We start from the raw sequence: 9,972 nt of genomic DNA on the forward strand, positions 1-9,972 counted from the left end.
ACAATATGTTTGCAAAACTGAAACCTGCCCGGAATTCACACTTCTCTGAATCTTGTGGTACAGTTCTCCAACCAAGCGATGTGTACAAAAATGCATAAAAAGGTAAAGGAGCCCCTGACCATCAGGTCCAGTCGTGTCCGACTCTGGGGTTGTGGCGCTCATCTCACTCTATAGGCCGAGGGAGCCAGTGTTTGTCCGCAGACAGCTTCCGGGTCATGTGGCCAGCATGACAAAGCTGCTTCTAGCGAACCAGAGCAGCACGCGGAAATGCCGTTTACCTTCCCGCTGGAGCGGTCCTATTTATCTACTTGCACTTTGATGTGCTTTCGAACTGCTAGGTGGGCAGGAGCTGGGACCGAGCAACGGGAGCTCACCCCGTTGCAGGGATTCGAACCACCGACCTTCTGATCAGCAAGCCCTAGACTCTGTGGTTTAACCCACAGCGCCACCTGGTCCTTTACAAAAATGCATATACTGCCATAAAAAGTGTGCATACATGTATCTATATACTGGTGAAAATAACACACAAAAATGTGTTAGGGGAAATTGCTTGGCATATTTGGCAAAAATCATGATAAAACCCTGATCAATTTTCGCAGGGACTTAAAAAAAGAATTGCAGAAAGATGTGGAAATGCGGAGAATTGAATTTAAGATTGGAAAAATGAGGAACTGAGAGAAACCAAGATTGACAGATTCATCCATCCTTAATTCCAACCCTCGTGGGTGGGGAATGGGTTATTAATTTCCTGTTCTTCTTAGGGACTTTTGCCAAGAGCTAGTTAATGAATCACAGCAATGGTGATTTTAAATGAGCAGAGAAACTTGATTCACAGGTTAGTTCAGGAGATATCACCTGAGTCACGAGCTTCCTGGGATGGGTGTTGACTACGGTAGTAGCGGGCATCTGTCTGCCAAATTAGCACCACTGGCGGTAGAGATGATGGAAGAGAAGACAGGAACGGCCCCATGGCTTGCAAAAGTGGCAAAATAGCAAAGGACCAAGTACCTTCCAAGTCTAGTTGTCCTTTAATCAGAAGGACCCCATTATGATGCACCAAGAAAACACAAGAGGGAGAGAAATTAATACGTCATCTTTGGATACTGAGTTGTCCATGCCTATTGCAACTGGATCTGAAGCATGTTTGCTCAGCAGAAAATCTGAGAGCTCCTTTTGTAAGTTGTGCATAAGATTTCAGCCTTGGGCTACTTTCACAGGTCTGGAACTTGTTTTTCTCTTTGACATCTGGTGGGAGGGCGTTCCACAGGGCGGGTGCCACTACCAAGAAGGCCCTCTGCCTAGTTCCCTGTAACTTGGCTTCTCATAGTGAGGGAACCGCCAGAAGGCCCTCGGCACTGGAGGTCTTTCAAGACCGGTGTTATGTGGTCTTGGCGGCTGCTCCCAGTCACCAGTCTGGGATCTGGATTAATTGTAATTAATTGCTGCAATCTGGATTAATTGTAGTTTCCGGGTCACCTTCAAAGGTAGTCCCACGTAGAGCGCATTGCAGTAGTCCAAGTGAGAGATAACTAGAGCATGCACCACTCTGGTGGTGCATATCAATGAAATACAGTCATTCACAAACAGCAGATACAGCTGTGAGTGAATGGGCTCTCGAAATATAGCCAAGAAGTCTTTCAGTTCAGTGATGATTATATTGATCTATATTGATGTTAGATTTGTGTGGTATGTGAGAACTCCAGGGCAGAGCAAATGCATTTTTCCCTCAAATGTTGTTGCTGCGCCTTGCCTGCCTTCCTGCCACACCCTTAGCCATCCCCAAAATATTTCCCCACTGCGATGTTGCACCATGCAATTTCACAGCCTGTGTTTTACTCTCTTGATTTTCATTAGAAGGGTGGAATCTTGGAACGACTTGTAGAGTCTTGTTTACCAAGAAGGAACAATGAAGTGATCGACAGAGAAACCCTTAACAAATACTATAATGGAAGACATACAGGTCTGTACAAAGGCATGTCCATTCTTAAGGGGTTATTCAGCACTTAAGCCTGTGTTTAAATTTAAGTGTACATTTGACATCCCAGTGCCAAACAATCCAGTCCTATACAGCCACAGTTATTTTGACCGGAAGGTTAAACACAGGCTGAATTAAGAACTCTCCAACTGAAACCAATAGCTTTAAAAAGTGTTTAATTGAGCAGGATCGTGTCCATTGTGTAGAAGTCATTCCTGCTGTAGTTCATATGGCATGCATATATAACAAAAGGTTTAAAAAGGTAAAGGTAAAGGACCCTGGATGGTGAAGTCCAGTCAAATGGGGTTGCGGCGCTCATCTCACTTTCAGGCCAAGGGAGCTGGCATTTGTCCACAGACAGCTTTCCGGGTCCTGTGGCCAGCATGACTAAACAGCTTCTGGTGCAACGGAACACTGTGACGGAAACCAGAGTGAATGGAAACGCCGCTTACCTTCCCGCCGCAGCTGTACCTATTTATCTACTTGCACTGGCCTGCTTTCAAACTGCTAGGTTGGCAGAAGGTGGGACAGAGCAACAGACAGAGCTCACCCCGTCACAGGGATTCGAACGCCAAGCTTCCGATCGGCAAGCCCAGGAGGCTGAGTGGTTTAGACCACAGCACCACCCGCATATCCACTATGCTTTTAAAGAACTATGATACAGTCATGATTTCTCCCAAGAAATTCTGGAAGCTTTGAAACTTTGCTCTCCACTCCGTCGATCCCACTGCAGTCCCAGTCCAGATCAGGGTCTCCATGCCTTCAATGTGCATTGCGAAAAGTCATTTTTTCCAGGGGTGTGTGTGTGTGTGTGGACTTCAACATGGACTGATGGATGTTGTACTTCAGCATCATCTAAAAGAGCCAAAGCTTCCTTACACCTGGGTTAAACGAAACGGTGCACTTCGTATGCACAAGGAAGAGAAGTTACAGCCCTTTATTCAATTTAGGTGTCTGCAAAATCTCGACAGGGTACTGGGTCGCCATTAAATTTTGACATTGATGAGATGGCTATCTTTGACGAAAGCAAAATCTGGCAGGGACTGAGTTGTGGCTGTGCCGCTTCGCTGCTGCAGAACTCCAGCCCTGCTGAATTTCAGGAGCACAAAACTGAAATTAAGCAGCCACGAATAGAAGCACGGAGGACCAGTTTCTCTGGAACACACCATCTGCATGGGACTATGGTCTGAATGCCCAAAGCAGGTGTGTTCCTGGATGAAGTGCCCGCTTGAAAATGACTTGCAGCTGCCGTGTGCTAGCAGAGGACCACAGAACAGCTGCCACCTTCAAGGGAAACCTGTCTAATGACATTCCTCCCTTGCCTTCCTTCATAGAAGGACATGATCCAGCAAGCATTATTGCTGAAAATGTGCAAAGATGAATTTAAATTCCATTGGAGCAACCCTTTTGCTGTTGTTGTTCTCAATAAACTGGGAATGATCAATGCAACCAACACATAGGAAACACCGTAGCTGTGCATTGAGGCAGCACTCAATTCCGTTTTCAGGACAATTTCTCCTTCCCTAACTTCTGTGTTCAATGTGATTTTTCACACAGCACAAAGCCTAGTGAAGTTTAGTGCTCAAATGCATATTAAGGGGAAAGGTGGGGGGGAGCCTGCAACTTGGTTAACCCAGAAAACCGTGGGAGTTTTGTGCTGTAGTTTTCCCACTGCTTTTGGGGACCCCGCCATGCGACGAAATTTGGGGTGGTATTCCAACATACAGATATTTCCCGTCACTTTCGTGGGTGATTCATGGAGGCGGTGGAGATTGATGCCCTCTGTTGCATCACACCAAGCCCACCCGGTGGGGTGGGATGGATTTTCACTTGGAATGAATTTTAAGGCAACATGGTGGCATATTGATCAAGAAGCAGCAGGCACTGCTGTGTAAACAGAATGATAGAAACCAGGAAAGAAGCGGCAGCACTCTAACCAGGAAAACAAACGCAATAATCGCAATGTCTGGATGCATTCTGAGTGGTGCTTTTGCAGTAGTGCATTCCAGACGATCATGCCCCATCCTATTCTCCTTTAATGATGCTCCAAAAGGTTGCCTTTATCTACACATAAGCGTATTTTACAGCCTCTGCTAAAAAAAAAAAACATAAGAAAAGACTCATCTAGTCTGGAGCAAGCTCCTTTAAATCCTTTTTCAGGCGTTGACACAATTTCGTTGTTGGTTGCTCATCTCTGAAACCCTTCTACACCACCAGAAACCAGAGTTTCTACATCAGGGTAATTCCTACCCCAGTTCAGGATCAGACCTATGCTGTATCATTTTTATTACTACCAAGCACCTCTTTCATGCTTGCAAATTGCAACATGACTCCATAGATAGTTGCAACTATGCAGTCCAACCAGAATGTGGTGTGCTGGTTTGGCACAACACGAGTAAGATGAATAAAGAGGGTTTTTTTTAAAGGATATTGAAACTTGATACACAGTCACAGGCGCTTATTATAGCCACACCTACTAGGGTGTGCATGTGTATACTGGGTACAAAAATGAGAAATCCTGTCGGAGGTTCCTAAAACCTAGCAGAGCGCTGCAAACAGGATTGGAGAACAGGCCTCTGATTATCTTCCACGAGTCTGATTCATTCCATTTAATGAGAAAAATAGCCCAAGCCTTTCAAATTAATCCCATTTCCCTTCATTTTGTTGAATGTGGCTAGGCAGAGTATATGCATTCATTTAGCAGACACAGATAGAGAGAGAGAGAGACACACACTCATTCCAGCTCTCTGAGTAGCAAGAAGTTCCAAGGACACAGAACCTACTCAGGTGTGGCATCCATTAGAAGACAGTGGCACCCGCCCTGTGGAATGTCATCTCACCAGATGTCAAAGAAATAAACAACTATCTGACTTTTAGAAGACATCTGAACTAAGGTAGCCCTGTTTAGGGAAGCTTTAAATATTTGATGAATTATTGTATTTTAATATTTTGCTAGATTCCGCCCAGAGTGGCTGGGCGGAATATAAATAAAATTATTAATTATTATTATTAGTATTATTACTGGAGGCTTGTTGGTGTTTTTTAATGCTTGCAAATATATCTTCTTTTTCTTCTTCTTTGGCAATCACTTGTAGCTGAGTAAGATTGTCTCCCATAAACACGGTTTTAACAGTGAGTCCATAAGTGACTGTGGAGGCCAATTCTGCGCCCACATGTTCTTCCACAATGGGGACATAGGTTTCCAGACGGGAGTTGATCACTGTATTCTGCTCTGGTCAGACCTCACCTGGAGTACTGTGTCCAGTTCTGGGCACCACAGTTCAAGAAGGATACTGACAAGCTGGAATGTGTCCAGAGGAGGGCAACCAAAATGGTCAAAGGCCTGAAAACGATGCCTTATGAGGAACGGCTTAGGGAACTGGGTATGTTTAGCCTGGAGAAGAGAAGGGTTAGGGGTGATATGATAGCCATGTTCAAATATATAAAAGGATGTCATATAGAAGAGGGTGAAAGGTTGTTTTCTGCTGCTCCAGAGAAGCGGACACGGAGCAATGGATTCCAGCTACAAGAAAGAAGATTCCACCTAAAGATTAGGAAGAACTTCCTGACAGTAAGAGCTGTTCGACAGTGGAATTTGCTGCCAAGAAGTGTGGTGGAGTCTCCTTCTTTGGAGGTCTTTAAGCAGAGGCTTGACAGACATATGTCAAGAATGCTTTGATGGTGTTTCCTGCTTGGCAGGGGGTTGGACTGGATGGCCCTTGTGGTCTCTTCCAACTCTATGATTCTATGGTGTGGATTTGCCAAGCGTGCCTTCCTCTTAGCTCATTTCTCCCTTTCGTCCTGAGTTCAAGCCTCTTCAAAGCCCATGACACCTTTGGTAAAGGCTGTTCTCCAACTGGAGCGCTTGCAGGCCAGGGTTTCCCAGTTGTCAGTGTTTATACTACATTTTTAAAGATTTGCCTTGAGAGAGTCTTTGAACCTCTTTTGTTTTTGCCACCAGCATTACGCTTTCCATTTTTAAGTTTCGAATAGAGTAGTTCCTTTGGAAGATGATAATCAGGCATCCGCACAACATACATATGCAAATATATACGGTAGGTTGTGTACAGCCTATGCAACAGAGGCACCAGCTTGAACACTTCAAAGTCCACAGCCCCCACATCAGATCTCCAGAGAGATAGTCAACGCTCTAAGATCCCCACACAGCCCAAACTCAGCTTTCTGTGCCTTTGTCGCTCTCTCTCAAATTGCAATCACAAGCACAACCCACGGTGCTTCCGGATAACCTGTTTATTGAGCATTCATTCCGATTTGTTTGTGGGGGAGATTCTTCGGCGCCTGGAGACAGGTTGTGTAGCAGTGACCAGAGAAGGAATGACCGCTGGGAGGATCGCAGAAAGAAGAAATGCCATGGTATACCTGTATCAGCACAACCGGATGCCTTCACCTGCCCCAGCTGCAACAAAACATGTCTCTCCCACATTGGTCTCTACAGCCACAGCAGGCGCTGTAACTCTTCAACACTTTGACTTCACCTCTAAAGGCACACTCCTCCATTGTCTCCCAAGGCAGATAGATGCCAACCAGTCCAGTCCATATCAAAGCAAGCATTATTCCCCACTCTCCAGTGCATTTTCCTGCCACAAATAGACCAATCTTTTGGATAAAGCAGATTTGTTGTGCATGAGTTCCCAGTCAACTATAATTGGACAACCTTAATTTGCTGCTATGTGGTTGAATCTTGCCTGAAAATAGTGAAAACCTGGGAGTGCCTCTAGAGCAGCGTTTCCCGAACTTGAGTATCTAGCTGTTGTTGTTTTTACAACCCCCATCATCCCTAGCTAGCAAGACCAGTGGTCAGGGATGATGGGAATTGTAGTCCAAACAAGCAGCTGGAGACCCAAGTTTGGGAAACATTGCTCTAGATCCGGCATCCCCAAACTTCGGCCCTCCAGATGTTTTGGACTACAATTCCCATCTTCCCCCGACCACTGGTCCTGTTAGCTAGGGATCATGGGAGTTGTAGGCCAAAACATCTGGAGGGCCACAGTTTGGGGATGCCTGCTCTAGATTATACATCATCCTTAGCAAAGGATGGAAAGAAAAGAGAGATGACTCAGCTATATTAGTCAAAAACCAACTTTTGAATGCGTTATAAACATGCAACACCAGGTGGTGCTGGAGAGTAAAAAATAAAACCCTCTGCGATTTTCCAAAGCATTTTTTTTCTTTTGTTATAACAATTTTATTTCTGACTTATTCATAGTGCCCCCCCCCGTTGTATAGATCCACCCAGAGAAAGGTATCCGGATTTCAGTTATTCCCAATCCACAGAAAACCACCAGCTGATTTCCTTAAGAAAAGGAAGATATTTGGCAACTATGCTAGGGCTGTTAGAGCTGTCTGTAGCTCCATTGACCCTTACTGCCCCAACCCCCAGCCTCACAGCAATATTAAAACGTTGGTACATGTCTATATAATGCTTTTGCAATCTGCTGAAAATGGCTTACAATCTTAGGTGACTGGAGCAAATGGCTGTCATTGCATTTATGGAGTGGCTCCTCATGGCTGCTCCACCTGCCTTTTTATAAGGCTGGAGGAAGTGCAAACACAGGCTGGGTGGTTTTTTTTTAAAAAAAGGATTTACCAGCAATAATTTTTTTTAAAAATGGGGAAAACAAGCAATACAGAAAAAACAAACGGTGTGATGCATTTCAGGATTGTAGAAATCAAAAGATGCAGGCATGGGAAGCCTTCAGAAATTGATGAAATTTACTTCGAGCTATAATATAAGAGAAAACATGCTAAAGATGAACCACAGGTGGTACCTCACACCTTCCAAACTATCTAAAATATATAAGAACATCGCAAATGTCTGCTGGAGGTGTGGGGAAAACGATGGGAACCTGTTTCATATGTGGTGGACCTGTGAGAATATTAAGAAATTTTGGGATAAAAATCATGATGAGATCCAAAAAAATTATAGGTAGGAATATTCCAAAAAGACCAGATATTTTTTACTAAGTATCACCTTTCAAAAAGATATTCCCATACAGGTAAAAGAACTCCTTCTATATTCATTAGCAGCGGCTCGTATTGTTATTGCCAAAGGATGGAAAGAAAGAGAAGCTCCAAAAATTATAGATTGGCAAAATAAACTCCAAGAGTTTGCCGAAATGGGACAGCTAACAAACAGTCTGAGAGGAAAGGCTAAAGAAGAAAAAATTTAAAAAAAATGGGATAGGTACAAGAAATATGTTAGAAAATATACTGAGAACAAAATTTCTATGATAGCGTTTGAGTAAAAAGGGAAGAAAATTTGCTTGGATTTGTAGAAATCAGGTTCTTTAAAGCAATAGGAGTGTGAAACGATATGTAAAAACAGAGATAGTATGGATTGAACATACACTCTGCGACAAAAGAGAGGAGAGCATGCTGATGGAGATAACAGGAAGCCCAAAGACAAAATTCTTTTTTTCCCTTTTTGTATTTTTCTTTTATTTCTTTATTTTTTTATCTGTGGTTTTTTCCCTTTCCCTTTTTCTTTTGGGAAAAGGAGGACTTGAAATATGGTATGAAAAATGTAACAAACAAATGTATATGTATGTATATGTATATAAGCACGAAGAAAAACTGTTCAGGTTTGGTGAAGGAAAAAATAAATAAACATTATTCAAAAAAATAAAAAATTGGTGGGACTCCAGTGGATTCCCTATCCAATGATCAGGGATGATGGATGTTGCAATCCGACAATATCTGAAGGTCCACAGTGTCCCTTTCTTGCTGCTCTAATGCAAAGACAGTGGGACACAGGTGGCACTGTGGTCTAAACCACTGAGGCCCTTGGGCTTAGCCGATCAGAAGGTCAGCAGTTTGAATCCGCATTACAGGGTGAGCTCCCATTGCTCTGTCCCAGCAATCTAGCCGTTCAAAAGCATACCAGTGCAAGTAGATAAATAGGTACTGTTGCAGTGGGAAGGTAAATGGCATTTCCGTGCGCTCTGGTTTCTGTCACGGTGTCCTGTTGTGCCAGAAGCGGTTGAGTCATGCCGGCCACATGACCTGGGAAGCTTTCTGTGGACAAACACCAGCTCCCTCGGCCTGAAAACAAGATGAGAGCCGCAACCTCATAGTCGCCTTTGACTGGACTTTGCCATCCAGGGGGTCCTTTACCTTTACCTTTTTACCTAATGCAAAGACCGCAAGAGTTGCATGTAAGAACTGGTGGTCATGGGTAGGGATGCATCCTGCTTCATCAACAGAGCCTGAATAATAATAATAATAATAATAATAATAATAATAATATATTATTTATACCCCGCCCATCTGGCTGGGTTCCCCCAGCCACTCTGGGCGGCTTCCAACAAAATATTAAGATACAGAAATCCATCAAACATGCCTTAAGATGCCTTCTAAAGGTCTGATAATTGTTGTTCTCTTTGACCTCTGGTGGGAGGGCATTCCACAGGGAGGGCGCCACTACCGAGAAGGCCCTCTGCCTGGTTCCCTGTAACTTGGCTTTTTGTAGCGAGGGAACCGCCAGAAGGCCCTCGGTGCTGGACCTCAGTGTCCGGGTAGAACGATGGGGGTGGAGAGGCTCCTTCAGGTATAATAATAATAATAATAATAATAATAATAATAATAATAATAATATTATTTATACCCCACCCATCTGGCTGGGTTTCCCCAGCCACTCTGGGCGGCTTCCAACAGAAAAATAAAACACAGTAATCTTTTAAACATTAAAAGCCTCCCTGAACAGGGCTGCCTTCAGATGTCTTCTAAAAGTCTGGTAGTTGTTTTCCTCTATGACATCTGTTGGGAGGGTGTTCCATAGGGCAGGCGCCACCACCGAGAAGGCCCTCTGCCTAGTTCCCTGCAACTTGGCTTCTTGCAACGAGGGAACCGCCAGAAGGCCCTCGGTGCTGGACCTCAGTGTCCGGGCAGAATGATGGAGGTGGAGACGCTCCTTCAGGTATACTGGACTGAGGCCATTTAGGGCTTTAAAGGTCAGCACCAACACTTTAAATTGTGCT

At 44.2% G+C, this 9,972-nt stretch overlaps 1 long non-coding RNA gene across 3 annotated transcripts in view; it reads right to left on the bottom strand.

The window, feature by feature from the left end:
* LOC132592535 (uncharacterized) overlaps positions 1-9,972 on the bottom strand; it is a 37,731-nt gene that overhangs the window by 21,621 nt on the left and 6,138 nt on the right. Inside the window, exon 2 of one of the 3 annotated variants that reach the window (XR_009557987.2) lies at positions 856-1,026. The exons of the other annotated variants lie outside the window; for them this stretch is intronic. This is a non-coding gene — a long non-coding RNA (uncharacterized LOC132592535). The remainder of the gene's footprint in view (positions 1-855; positions 1,027-9,972) is intronic. 3 annotated transcript variants of the gene reach the window in all.

Source organism: Zootoca vivipara, chromosome 8 (genome assembly GCF_965207765.1).
Source record: "Zootoca vivipara chromosome 8, rZooViv2.hap1.1, whole genome shotgun sequence".
NCBI lineage: Eukaryota > Metazoa > Chordata > Lepidosauria > Squamata > Lacertidae > Zootoca > Zootoca vivipara.